The 15,233-nt window shown below is 43.5% G+C and overlaps 1 protein-coding gene across 5 annotated transcripts in view; it reads right to left on the reverse strand.

Annotated features, from left to right (window-relative positions):
* Window positions 1–15,233, reverse strand: part of LOC118423783 (calcitonin gene-related peptide type 1 receptor-like) — a 135,488-nt gene that overhangs the window by 54,942 nt on the left and 65,313 nt on the right. Inside the window, exon 1 of one of the 5 annotated variants that reach the window (XM_035832003.1) lies at window positions 10,796–11,167. The exons of the other annotated variants lie outside the window; for them this stretch is intronic. The gene's annotated coding sequence lies outside the window, so the exon portion shown is untranslated. Of the gene's footprint in view, window positions 1–10,795; window positions 11,168–15,233 lie in introns of those variants that run through there. 5 annotated transcript variants of the gene reach the window in all.

Consider the following 15,233-nt stretch of genomic DNA (forward strand, 5'->3'; position numbering starts at 1 on the left):
GGCAGCAGCAGTCACCACAAATACCGAAAGGCCCTTCGAGAGCGACAACCAACTGTTTTCAAACCCTGAACACGTTACGGACTTCCTCCAATACAACTCAAGTCGTCGATTCATAACATCGACCGAAATATTTCTGTCAGGCAAAGCCAAATTTTTGTCAACAGTGTGTAACAAACACATTCTGTGTGCAAGGAAAAGAAAGGAAGGCAGTCAACCCATAGCGTGGAACTTTTTAACACAAAATATAGTATCGAACATAACGTTACTTACGACAACACACTAGTAGTCAATCCACTGGCTTGCAGGCATAGAGCACAAACACTTTCCTCTAAACTGTCTGGTTTTTAAAAAAAGGGGAACCTCTAAAGATAACAATAGTCCAGAGGTACAGAGCTATTTAGGGTAAAAGGTCGTGCGAGGTCATGGCACACGGGCTGAATACTAAAACCGTTTGTAACATTACTTTTCATTGGCGCATTTGAGTTCTCGCGTTTCTAGTAAATACCATGCGCTTGAGGTATTCTGTTACGTCATCTTTGAACAATGCTAATCTGTCGAGTGACCTACGGTGAGAATGATAATTACAGATACTAACGTTAACGTCGGAAACAAAACAGATAACAACCTTTCACTACATTTATCAATGGCTTAATACAGTGCTGAAAATAGCGACCAAAAGGCATATCGAAACACTAATTCCACTGCAATCTCTGGATGCGTTTAAATGCCAGTTAAAACTTTGATATACATTAAAAACATGATGTCATCAATGCCTGAAGTGGGCATCTAAGTTCTCGGCATACTTTCTCGTCCGGGCAAATGTTTGCTCTTTCAATGAGCGTATGGTTGCACTTGACAGGGTAATACATGTGACGTTGGTTCCAAGTGGATGATGGAGTGTGTCAAGGCTGATTTCAATGACCTGAAGGACGATTCTATTTTCCAAACTGTTTTTTTTTTTCTGGAGGGGTGGGAAAAAAAAGAAATCTTCCGTGTATAGAGATAGTACAACGCGACGACGGCGAGGCATACAGTTACAGTATATAGAGACTTGTTGTGTGTTGGATGTGATTCTCTCAATACTGGCGAAAATCAGGAAGACATTGATAATGCAATAGAAGCTAGAAGTAACATTTGCAAGCAAATACATAATGTTTACTATCACATGGTCAAGCCTAACAGACGTCTGCTCTGTTTATTCTGACTCAAACATTCATGCATATGACCAGTCCTTCCAACTCTGTCCTGCTACTTGCTACATAGTGTAATCGAACACCACGTGATTTTTGCATCAGTAACCATGGTTAAGGCCGTCTGGTCCAGGTGATTGACCTGAATTGTTTGGAGAAGAAGAGACTCAGCAGGCAGAAACAAAACATGATGATCTAGAAAACTCCTCCGCGAGGTCAATGACCGAAGGTACAAAAAAAGACGGGCCTCGGGAAGGTCAGTGTCGCAAAGCTATGATTAGAGGAACGACCTCGATCTCGTAATAACACATCTGGTGTACTATTTGCAGCCAGTAGGTACCCAATTTTTTTTAGTAATGAGGCTGATCTGTAATTAGATTGGCATTCACACGTACAAAGTCTGTCTTTACCCTCAACACGTGTGACACTTTAGAATAATGAAAGGTCAATGCCATTGCCGGTTAGTGAACCGTTTACTTTTAGACTCTGTGGTGTATGCTACCTACCATGTGAGTGAGTGAGTGAGTGAGTGAGTGAGTGAGTGAGTGAGTGAGTGAGTGAGTGAGTGAGTGAGTGAGTGAGTGAGTGAGTGAGTGAGTGAGTGAGTGAGTGAGTGAGCGTAAGAATGAGTGTGAGTGAGTGAGTGAGTGAGTGAGTGAGTGAGTGAGTGAGTGAGTGGGTCAGCGAGCGAGTCGAACAATCGGTTGGCTGATGCAACAATCGTAGAGACAAGCGTTCTGTCACGTCACTAAGTGCTTCGACAAAAACTTTCAATCGTGCATGGCATGTTTTGAAAACAGTGCAAAACACAAAGGACCTAGAGGCTGTTTATTTACATCCGTTTCTCCAATATATTTGGTGACAACAAATTTGTATATGCCTGGTGTCACACAGTTGTTTAGGCTACACATACAGCCTAGCCTCGATTTTCTGCCTCATCTCTGACGCAATCCTTCCAGAAAGCCTTTGTTTGAGAGCCTGGAAGAGGCCTGATAAGAGAGGCTAGCGTGCCACCCAAGTTAAAACAAATCAACTCTGAACTCCATATATTTATAAAACCTTGAGCACAGATGGGACAGGACAGTGACCGGACAGTCTACGACAACGTGCATCTTGTACTCTTCTGACAAAGCGTCTCACCAAAACTGAATGTAAGTGCTCTTAACGACTGTAGAATGTTGCGTAGAGTCCAAATCCAAGACACCGTGTGCATGTCTGTTGCCCTTGTTTGTAATTGATTTTAAAGCTTTGTAATCAAATGTCTATGACATTGATACTACTATTTTAAAACTGTTCTAACTTTATAGATATTCCCCCCGTTCTGTAAAATCCAACACCCAGCAGTGAAATCTAAAAATATATAGAGGGAACAATAGGGCTTCGTGGGGGCAATTAACTAATTTTACCATTTGGCAAAGTTTACAAATATTAGTAAATGTGAAAGAATCACACAGAAATTTGGTAACTATTCTTAATAAAGATATTTTCTACTACAATATTCAAAGGAATTCAAGTAGATTAATATTTCGTGTTCAATTTTTTTGAAAAACATTTCAATTATTGCGGCTTTGATCAACTTTTATTCAAAATAATTCAAACTTAATTATTACAAATATCATCTAAAACCCCTCATGGTGACTTGGAATGGACTCTAAACAGCTTTGATATAATAAATAACGATATTGTTAGCCGTACGGTATGTGTGGATGGGAGCCCAGAAATATGTACAAATATTGACGTTGAAAGAACTGTTGCAAAGGATAAATGTTCTTCTCTAACTATATATGTACAAAGAAATATGCACATGTACTTGAACCACAATATCCTAAACAACACGAGCCACCCCAATCTCAGCTCTTAATATATGCCCCAAGAAGAGGAAAGGCCCCGTATGTTTTTCTCGGAAAACCCCGTGAGAGAAAAAGCTCTCTGGCCAACTGTATAGTTCAATCAGTATGTATCTGTGTCAAGGGCAGCAGGGTCGCGGCCTGGATGGGCAGCACCTGGTCAGTACTAACGACGTTTCCACGGAGCTTCAAGATCACCCTACCCACCCCTCCTTTTCCATTAATGGTATTGTCCAAATACCTTTCACTCAATCCCTGTCCAGGCTGTCACTGTCCGAAGATTAATGGTCCTTTTGGAAATTTTTCGCGACCTTCCAAATTTCCTGCGTGCCCTGTTTTCGCAGAGATGTGGCTAGACTCTGTAATGGGGCCAATATGAGGTATCGCGCCTTACTGGGTCAGTGACCTGGTCCTAGCCTGGGTGGCTGATGGTTAGGGTGGATTCACACGTGCGTATTTATAGTCAAGTCCGTATGTATGACTCATGAGGTCTGTAGCCTCTAACAGACTCCACAGGTCGCTGGGGAAAATACAAATTGGACAGATTTAGAGTGGAGTTGGTCCCAAACCATACTCCTCGAGCAGCTAACACCTAACGTGTCTGGCTCTGTATTTGTCCAAATTCAATTATTTTTCCAGCGCCCTGTGGAGCCTGGTAGAGGCTAAGAATTCCACACGGTATCTCAGACTGGATACATGGTAAACTAGATACTAATGTAGCACTCTGCATGCCTCATATATTAATACCGGGTCGCACTTGCATCTGAACAAGTCCAACTGACATCCGACTACAACAGGTACTGTGCTAGTATTATCGTACTGTACTGTTGCTGTATTGTTACATATTTAATATGTGATTTCATATGTTGGAGCAAAGGTTTGACAATCAATGATTTAATTTAGAACTGCAGTTGTTCGTATATTTCGTACTTGCAAACATAAAATTGTCATGATCAAAAAGAGCTTGCTAGAAACATGGCATGCTTTGACCTCCTCGTGTTCAACTTTCAAGCCTCTGTTTGTTGTACTCCTAACGAAACAAATGTATTGAGACTTTTGTCTATCAATCTTCACTAAAACCATGCCCTCAAATCCGCTGGAGATATGAGTTGTCTTTGTACCCATGACTGTTGGTACTTTCATGTTCGTTAGTTTCGTGGCTGAAGCCGCTCCCCAACATTTTAGTGACCAGCAAACAGTTGGAGAGAAGCTAAACTTATTACGCCTGTCCCCTATCGACGTTATGGCTACATACATATACTATGGTGGAATGCAAACTGAGGCAGACACAAAAGAAATCGATGACACGGAACATTATCATCAAAAACGGCAATAGAAACTGCGGTTAGAATCAGTCGATAGAGAGATACGATTTGCGGTCATCATTGACAAATAAGGACCTGGCCACAATCGCCGTACGATCTCCGTACGATCGTATGGTGCCTGAGGACATTATCACCTTCGCCAAGAAGTTTATGTCTCAGGTGGCGTTTGTGTAATTGTGTCTGTCAGTTTCTGAACAGTAGAAGTCGGGAGGCTGTGGATGGATATCGTTATCTGGTAGGGTGATAAGGCATTCTCCTACGCAGAGGAACCACAGTCGTGTCAAAACTCCATAGGCTAATGCCGTTGGGGACCGGGCGTTAGGAGGATGGATACAGGTTGGAGAGTCAAGTTCGATAATGGACCCCTAGCGGCTTTCTTCTTTACTGAAGCGAACTCCCAGCTTTGAAAGTTTGATACCTCGTGTTCTGGACAAGCACTGATCATGATTTTTCATGGAAGCTGTTTCAAGATGATATTCCATTTACCCGACATTGACTAATATCATTTTATATGTTCCGTTGAGCGATGAATGTATATTTCTGACCATGTGTTATCTTTCTTGTCTTGTTATGGGCCAAACCCTGGTATGCATATATAAGTGTATGTACTGTTGTGTCATGTATGTATATATCTGTATCATGTAACAGTTCCTGTGCAGAAGCCATCAGTTTGACTTGGCACATATCAGAAATACTTGCGTGCTGCGCCCATTTAGTACACAAATGGTTGGATGTCCCAGATATGGACTGGGCTCAGCTAGGGCCCTCATGGGGAGGACTGCAAACGGCATGGGATAAAACAAACATGGAACCCCTCAATATCTGCATACTCTGGCTCGTAAATCACTGGCGCCGCTAACCAGACTACCCTGGTAACCAGACTTGTAACCAGGACCGGTATGTTCTGCATGACTCCTCTCCGGAGTGCTTTTAAAGGTCCTCGGGAAAACCTACCTTGGCTGCCGAACAAATTCTCTGCTGGCCCTGGTTACAGGTACCCTGGTATCCAGAGAACAGCGCTCGCGGCTACGATTCTTTCCCGGGCGGCTAGCAACATAGCCCCGTAAACCGACTTTAGCCGGCGTGAAGGCGTAAACTCCCTTAGCCGGCTAAGTTGTACTCTGATATCCAGGGTAGGTTACAGGCCTCTGGGGTTATCCAGGGTATAACCAGACGTACAAACTGGAACTGAGAAGTCCTAGTAAAGCTCTGATAGTCTCTACCAGACTGACTACTCTGGCTATTATACTTATAGGGAGAATAATTTGCCAGGGGAGTTTTGCTACCAGAGGAGTTGGTAGTCTCTACCAGACTACGCTGGCTATTATACTATATAGAGATAATAATTTGTCAGGGGAGTTTTGGCCGGCCGCGCAGCCAAATCCTTAGCATGAACTGACTTCCCTGACCAATTTCCCGAATTCTACTATCTCTGTTCCCTCTGATGGAAGTTTCTGATAGATAAGCCGGGAAAGTAGACAATCATGGACTGAGGTGAAGTGTGCTGCTTTTTATCAAGTAGCTATTGGAGCAGCAATGTGGCTTCGCTAAGCTAAGGCTAGCGTTTTTTGCCAAGCGCTCTTCTCGAGAAGTGTGTTGGGTTCTTTTACGAGTAGGCTGGAGCTCCTACTATTATGATTTTATTGTTTCAATTTCTGTATACATGTTAGATTTTTGTCACAAAATTTATACACATAACGTGCCTAAATACTGGGCCCCCTAGGAAACCAGCTAAATAAAGTTTTAGGGGTTAATTAATTACTCAGTGGTCTTGATGAATGTAATGATGCCGTGTAAACTACATGGAAGTCGCTTTCCGCTATTTCGCTAATTATTGTGGTGACCACCGGGAGCTCATCGGTATCTCATCGGTTACTGGACTGTTTCCCGCCCGCCCAGGCAGTTTCTGATAAGCCCTACACTGGTAGCATATATACACGAGTGGATGTTGCTGTTTTTATTCGCTCGGGGTTGCCCTTATCGTAGCCTCACCAGACAAAGCGAGACTGTTTGGGTTGACATGTGTCCCGAGAGGTCCGTCAGACCGCCCACACAGCACAGTGTTTGCGCCAGTCCCCGAGACAAGTGAGCTACCACCACCAAAATAAATCCAATTTTTATCAGCACAAAATAGGCAAAATGTCTAACAAAATAGGAAAATTGCATTTACTTGATGTATGCCGTGGTTACGTTTGTAAATATACTGTATTACCGTATTAAATAATAATTACCGACGTTTTTTTTTTAGAAAAAACAGTAGACAATCCTGTTATATGTTTATTTCGTACACCAGACAATATCAGTATTTTTACTACTAAAGAAATACTAGAGTTGTAACCGAGTATATACGTAAATACTAGAGAGAAATGCGTTTCTTAAAATTTATTGAGAAGCGTTCTTAAATTCTTAATACTTTCGTTTCAACTACATGCCTTACAACTAAGTTACACCAACAGACAATTAAATGCTTCCTAAGGAGTATGTATGTCAACAGACAGACTCGACTCCCCCGAAAATACTAGTAATCTCCAAACGATCAGAAACCGGTAATGATCAGAAAACTGTTACGCTATCAGAAAGCGGCACATATGAAGAAACGCCGCAGGTCCCGTTCTTGTTAGCGACCCACCCAGTATAAGTACCCTCTGATAACAACTTGGAGTAAATAACAGCGGATTATCATTCCAACGGGTAGATAAACCGATACAACATGTACCGCGGCTATAGTGTAGCATTACCTTCTTATTTGGGATCGACATAAATAAAAGTGGTGTTATGTTGGTTTCTATTGCTCTATAAGTGGTGAGGATTAGCATGAGCTCTTTGTTAAGGTGTTCGTATTGATGTTCCACATGTGACACAGAAAAGCGGGATAACAAGTGGTTAAGTCCCCTAAGCCGCCCTTAATTATACAGCCACTACCGGCGGAGTCAACTAACGTCGGCGGCGAAGCGCGACGTCTGATCTAGGACAAACCAAGACATACTACCCCCGTTTGGACCTAACCTAAATCTACCTTTGGCCTAGTTTGGGAAATGTTGTAACTATTTGTAAATATTTCTAACAGTGACAGAATCACATCTATAGATGTTTGGAAATTGTTCTTAAAAAAAAAAGATACTTGTACATCGTCACTTTCACAACGTTTCCAAAATATATTTGTTGTAATTTTCATCTTTTAATGTTTAACAACACTTAAGAACTATTGTGACTTACCTATCTTTATTCGAAATAGTTCAAACTTACAACAAAAATTAAGAAGTATCTAAAAACCGTTGTGGTGACTTTGAATGAATCTACAATGCCAAATAACGCGACGAAATACGTCTGTCTTTTCTAACTTCGTAAAGACTTCAGTGGGTTCACACTTCCAGTGTGTATCTTATTTTGAGGCCCGTCCCAAAATACCAACCTGCTGACCTACATCTAGCTTGTGTCCTGACAACAACAACAACGATGAATGAAGACACTACAATGTTATGATCAAATCGGAGTTTTCTCTAGGACCCGTGTCCCTGTACAGGGGAAAAACTGTAGTCTCTACCAGACTCCGAGTCGCTGGAAAAAATTGTAGAAATGGTACAAATAGAGGAGTATGCCGGCCAGAGGAATATAGCCGGCTAGGCAACAGTAACGCGACCGCGGATCGCGAGCTGTTCCCTGTCCGGTTATATTCCTCTCTATTTGTTCCATTTCTACGATTTTCCAGCGATCCGGAGTCTGGTAGAGACTAGAAAAACTGAGACAGCTGTCCTGTTATACATTAGACCACATTCGTCCGTTATGTCTACATAGAAAAACGACGATTTTGCAATTTGGACCGAATTCGTGAAAACACCAATTCTGATACTTTCGTTAGTTTAGAACTTTAGATATACGCTATTTACATGTATTTTCACAATGCAATACTTGATACAGCAGTCTCTAATTCATTCTTGACAGGTCATTGGCGTATCATTAAACAGGTAGAAGATGAACAGCATTTTATTTTACACTGTAAATTGTACCATAATGAACGGATTGTGCTTTATGAATATATCAGAAAAGAGTTCCCATATTTTGAACATCTTAATGCAACGGATAAATTTCTATTTTTGATGCGCCTAGACAAACCCTGTATATCAAACATTATATGTTCTTATATCTACACCTGTACAAAGAAGCGAGAAGATGTCGACCATCCTGTTAGCTTAGTACCTTCAACTAGTTAAATTGTATCCTGTTGTCTTTTTCATATGTTTGTTATTCTGTTATCAGTCATGTCTGTTATCAGTGACCTGTACCTAGCCCATCGAGGCATGAATGTACAATAAAGGTCTTTCATTCATTCATTAATGCAATTAAAATTTAATAGACCGCGGAACAGTCTCGGGACCCTTGAACTAGTTAGTACCCAACGTACGACCTATGAACCTTGAGTACACCCTGTCAATCATTATTAAGGGCCCCTGGTTGGCTCAGCACAATTGGTTGGAGTAAACCTAATTACAGCGTAAGCTTAATCGTATTAAGCTCTCCTATCTAATCATTCCTTAAATCGGCAATTTAATAAAGGCACACTTCTATCATAAGTATTTAATGTTTATGCAAGGAATTGCCCTCAAGGAAATCAATAAAATGTATTACCACAAATTTGAAACCTCAAGTGTTATATAAACATCACACAGAATGTTCTAAATGATTTTAAAGACGTGGGAACTCGAGACAAGTCCACTAGTACCATATTGCTTGCTCGGTGCAAAGGACATGTTGAGTGTAACAACCGTCGCCAAGTTTTTGCTGACGACGGCACACTCGTGACTTGAGAAATATCGTGGCGTGTTAGCCAACGTGTACGTGCGTTGGTACATAACCGTGCAAACAATGAACGGTGAACGGTACGATCTTTTTGACACGCTTTGTGTGGTAACGTTCTTTTGTACAAACATTCTTTTGTGGAAACTCACAGAAACAACAAGGGAAATATATCTGTGACTGGATGTACTGTCAAAAAACCTCACTGTATTTTGCTCCTTTAGTTGACGTATCGTCTGTGTTTTTTTCTAGCGACGAACCATAACCAAGTACATATGCATGTAACATTTCAGACCATCTTTCGATATTCAAACTATAATTTTGCTCGAAAGTTACATATTACAGCCATTCTATTCTAAAGCATTGTTTTATAAACAGTGAACGCTACTGCTGCAACTGACAAAGAAGTTTTCAAACAAGTTGAAGTAGGCTAACGTAGGTCTATAACGGTAGACCTTTGCAGAAATAGATTCTATAAAAATCATCAACGCTATTTTTAGACTACTATCAAACCCATCCTTGGTAATTGATGCCGACATCACGACTAGGAAGAACAACTGACATATTTGCAAGTTTATTAGCCTAAGAAAAGAGATAGTGACCACAAGCCGCACACACAAGCACACAAAACACGTTTTCTCCCGGGAGATAATCAGCCAACTGTAAACAAGTCAACAATGGCTGGTACAGGCAGGAACTATTGTTCTCACCACGGATGTAAACAAACCGGCTCGACGAACCCACGATAAGCAATACAAATGGCGACAACCGCCCACCATTTTGTCTGTTGACAACTCCGACTGCTTCCCTCATCAGACAGTGAGAAAATTATTTCTACTCGGTAGAGAAGAAATGTTGTAGAAGGCCAGAGGTCGAAACGAGGTCGCCCGGCCCCATGAGAGACCTACATTGAAAAGCTACTGAATTGAAAGACAACAATAGCAAGCAAACACTATGGGGAAAGGCCATCCATCGTGCTGACTGCCTCTTGAGAGCAGCTGCAATTCAATCGTGGAGAGGACTGACAGAAGCTTTCCAGGGGTGTCTGTGAATAACTATTAGGTCTCTGGCGTAAGCAGTCTGATTTCTGCTTCTTAGAGAACACGACCTCTTCAAATCGTTGCGTAGACAACTAGACAGCTTTCAAAATCACCCATTTACAGAAACAGGTCACTGAATATTCATCAAACTCAACAGAACTGACCTGTAAATGCCAGTTGGTCTGTCAAGTTGACAAAATACCCAGTCACAACTCACTGTCTAAAATGTAAGGTCGCTAAATGCCAGCTCTGCTCAGAAGCAGGCATTATAAAGCAGGACACACAAAAGTTAATCACACATTTTCTCGACCTCTCTGTGTCATTGGCGGCCGTAACTAACAGCTTGTAGATACAACAATATGAACCCAATTTAAATGTGTACATTATATAAACCCCCAAAGGCATACACAGAACGTACACAATGTCGCTCACGTAGTCTAAATGTTATTTTTGGTACGACTCTAACGTTACCCGTAGCTGTGAAATATGTCCATTCATTCTGTGATCTTACTCATACATACAAGATATAAACACCAAATGTACAACGAAGGGAATCACAAATGTTTTGTGTAAATACGGAAGAGACTAAGACGACCCACCTTTGCTGCTAATAACCAGTAGTTGAGAGTATTTCGGTAGCCAGACCCTGCGTATGCCGCCAGCTAGTTGTGGGACTATGCAAAGGTCGAGGCGCTGCAGTTGAATAACTTCCCTCAGCGACTGCGCGGCCTTGTCTCTATTCTACGCTCCGTCCCTGGTTTTGTTCGGACGAATAATAGCCCTGCGTCGGAATTCCGTGGAAGACAGCTGTCACAATGTCCCAAAACTGTTATATCTACGTCTGTTGAAGAAGAGCACTCAACCAGCGCCCGAACTAGACCTCAACTCTTTCGTGAACAGCTCCACACTCCACTAATCTAGGCCGGGGGAGCTCGGTATGGAGTCCGCTCCTCCCTCTAACCTTTGACCCCACTGCACGGAGGACGTAATTCGTTTGAAATACGAGGCGTTGTCGTGGAGAGAGATAAACTCAGCCGGGTTCAGATATACAGAGACCTGGCTACCGGAACTTGGGACGTATATCCTCAGAGGGGCAATATATCGCCTGACCTTGCTACCACAAGCACACATTCAACGTGTGGAGCTCTCACGGGGTGAAGATTTGGGGCAGGCTGACCCAGTTGGATCAGTTGGGCCAAACTATGCAATTCGCTGTTTTCAGTCAAGTACATGGTTTCTTGCACTCGTTTAACTGTAATATCCAACACAAAATTGGCGACTGAACAGCACCAGTCTTTGTCAAGGAATGAACAATCCTTGACGTCAAGTCATGCAGATAGAACACGTGACTCAGCGAGCAGTTGATCATAAGTTGCAGGAAGTCTATGTCGCCCACCGTCATAATTTGTTAGACTCTTTTGTACGTAGAGCTTGTAGTATGAAAAAGTAAAATGTAGTAAATGTATTTGATGTCTAACAGCTAGTTACCTTGTATTTTTCAACTGAGAACATGTTTTAAATTTGTTGTGACCTGTACTTGGTAATCTCCAGGCAGATTTACCAGTGTCATAAGATAGTAGCAAAGTTGGCTAAGTAGTACAGCTGGGCAAAGGGAGTCATCAGCAACTCCGGTAGCCAAACACACTCCTAGGCCGGCTCTACTCCTCTGGCAGCTTTCGATACTGTCTTATGCTATACTAGGATCTGCTTGGAGATTAGTACTTGTCTCAATTTGGCAAATGTATAATAAAGGTCTTTTAGTACTGCGAATAATCTGTAAGTTACTAACAACAAGATTTCGACTGGATTGCTGCGGAATTTGGTGCTCCATGTATAAGGACAATGTGAGAGGAATATCTTAAAATTAATTAACTTTATCTTAAGTTATTATATACATTGTTTTGTAATAACATAACATCAAGCTAAAATCGATGCAAAAATTACAACAGATCGCTATCTCAGGTCAAGGAGGTTATTGAGTATGTATGTATAAACATATTTACATCCGCCACTTTTGTTTAGACATGTCCATTGTCTTGTATGACGTAATTTTTCCCTGCCCATTCACTGTTGGGCAGCTATTTGACCTGATCAGTGATTGGTCCCGAAAGTTTGACCCTTGACCCCACAGCACCAAGAGATGCCAAACTGTCAGTCCAACTGTGGCCCTCGTCTCCGACGGACCTTCCACTCTCCGCCTCCACCGCCAAAACAGAAATCTCGTCGCCGCTGAGGTCGGTCTGGGACGCCGAAGGGACCTCGAGGGTTTAGCGGTATCGCCGGGTCGGTGTACGGGGGACGTTGGTCCCCCGGAAGGTTTGACGAGATATTCTGTGTTCTCTCGTGTTTCAATTACCGTGTGTGCTTTCAGGAGTGCAGAGCTACTTGTACCGTCTTTGTTCTTGCTGTGCTGGATGCCTCGAATTCTGAGGACCGGCCGTATTGTTCTAACATTTGCATTTCTATCACGTATTCGTATGTATGAGCTCTTACCGGCTCGTGGGAGGATAACCGCCTTACACCATTTTTCGTTTTACAGCTTTATCCTTTTCTCCTAGGCCGGGTCGAGTTTAGGACGTTTTTTAATTCACGCTGGCGTTCTGTTCTGCGTGGAGCTGAGTGATTCTTGTGTGGTTTCGTGACTTTGTGTATGTTTTTGGCAGCGTTCGACAGCCACATCCAAGCAGATAGTTGGTGCCCACGTGGCAAGCCGGTGGTTCTCTGAAATTCCTTTGTTGCCATGTTTTTTGCATCCTTTTTTTCCTCTGCAAAGGAAACCTGTGGGTGTTGGCTTTTAATGCTGAGGTGTGGAGCAGAACGAGAGTTTCCAGATTTAATGTCATTTTCTGATTTTCGTGAATATTTTTCAGGCAGGAACAGAGAAAGACGTTGGCATGGTCCAGGAGGCTGTGTTGGGGTTTTCGGCTACCACTTGTTTTAGTTCGCTGTGTATGAGTGCGTACCTGTAAGGCGTGGTGACTGAGTTGTGGACACGCGTGGCCCAGACACTCCACGTAACGCGGCTCGCTCGCATGTGGGATCTGGGCGGTGTGGAAGTTGCGTATGTTTTAGACTTGTCTGTCTGGGACCGGACCTGTTGCCGGGCGCCCGTCCCTTCCCACTGTCTCATGGTTCACGTGTTGTTCATGCAGGTCTGGCGCTCTCCCCCCTCCAACAACAGGGATGCGCGGGACACACCACCACACAGAGCCGGCACAAGCCACCATCAACCTCGCCAGATGTGCGGCCCGATAGGACCCGTTGGTGGCCTGCACAAGCTTCAGCAGCAGAGAGGGCTCAAGACGCGCCAGGAAACCTGTTAGCCGAACAGTTAGGCTGTGATGTTTTATGTTGTGAACCATGTTCTTTATGCCGAACATAGTGCTACAAGGGACAGCGGTCAGAGGATCAGGGTCGACTGGCGCTCCAGCCCCCGACACCGCCCAGCCCCTGCCGGTCAGTTCAGCTAACCCCGCCGACAACTCAAGAAACTGTAAGTCATTTTTCCCCCTACTTTTCGTGATTAGATTTTGACACGTTCTCCAGTGCGATGGGGTGCCGCGGGATGCTGGAGGGTTAGGAACTGATCGAGCAACCCTGTTTTGAGATTGGTCTGACCAAGAACTTTCTTTGGTCTGACGCCAAGATATCATTCAGTGCGATGGGGTTCCGCGGTAAGCTGAATGACCCAAAAAGTGAGCAATCTTTCTTCAGCTTGGTGTGACGTTATCCAGTGCGAAGGGTTTCCGCGGAAGGCTGGACGATCCGAGAAATTTGTGTTCTTTTAATCCTTTTTTCGTGATTTGTGGTGTTATCATCCAGTGCGAAGGGGTGCCGCGGAAAGCTGGATTCTTGGAAAACCCTAAAAGTTGTGTACGCTCTTGTTTTAACATTTAGCGATTTATCCAGCGCGACGGGGTTTCGCGGAAGGCTGGATAACATGCTTGCGGGAGTGTGCAAGGACTTGGTCCGGACTGAGGCTTGGTTATAGTGTATGTGGGACACGGGCATTAGGATTGGAGTGAGCAATATGTTTTGCGTTTTTTTTTGAAATTGTGTGCTTAGGATTTTTGTTGTCTTTCGGAACATTGCGGATTTCGCCAGTTGCACTAGAGAGCTCCCTTTATGGGACTTCAGAAGGGCGTGGTTCCCAAAGTCGCCGAGAAAATAGGGTAGCATTCGAAGAATTTTCTTTCCTTCCTGTTTTCGCTCTATTTTATGTAACGTGGAGAATTTTAGATCGGTTTCTTGGCGTTGATTTTCTCTCACTTTTTCGAAGCGCGCTCTGCGGCCGATTAGAGTGGGTAACGTTGTTTTGACGAAGTTCAGAGAAGAACATGATGAAGTGTGGGGGACAAGTCGAGAGAAATAAGAAAGGGATTAGATATGTAAGGGGAGAGGAAAGGTGAGAGAGTGATGATGAGGACGGGAAGACGGGAAAGGGATGAAGATAGGGAGTGATTTATAACAGTTTTCAGGAAGAGGAAAGGAGCGACTAGATACCTTTGGAAAGTATCATAGTAGGGAGGCACTAGGGGACAGGAAAGGAAAGGCTCAAGAAGCCAGAGAGGACAAAGGCGGAAGACGATTTCCGCATCACTTCATAACGGAGGGGCCAAGGACTGATTCAGGACAAATAGGATACTATTTGACCTGATCAGTGATTGGTCCCGAAAGTTTGACCCTTGACCCCACAGCACCAAGAGATGCCAAACTGTCAGTCCAACTGTGGCCCTCCGGCTACGTCTGGAGCCTGAAACGACCCACCCGCCCAGCCCTCGACAAGATTTCTGTTTTGCGCGGACGGTGACGCCCGCCTAAGGGCGGTCGTCTCAGCGCTTAGGTGACTTTAGGCTCCAGACGATTTCCGCATCACTTCATAACGGAGGGGCCAAGGACTGATTCAGGACAAATAGGATACTGTGTGGCCCAAGGGCGGAGGAACGAGGATAGAAGCCACCCTATGCACCGTTTGGTGTGGGCAGGAAATAAACTGACATAAATGTTAGCTAAAATGTCACGTCATTAAATCACCCT

Source organism: Branchiostoma floridae, chromosome 10, assembly GCF_000003815.2.
Source record: "Branchiostoma floridae strain S238N-H82 chromosome 10, Bfl_VNyyK, whole genome shotgun sequence".
Classification (NCBI taxonomy): Eukaryota; Metazoa; Chordata; class Leptocardii; order Amphioxiformes; family Branchiostomatidae; genus Branchiostoma; species Branchiostoma floridae.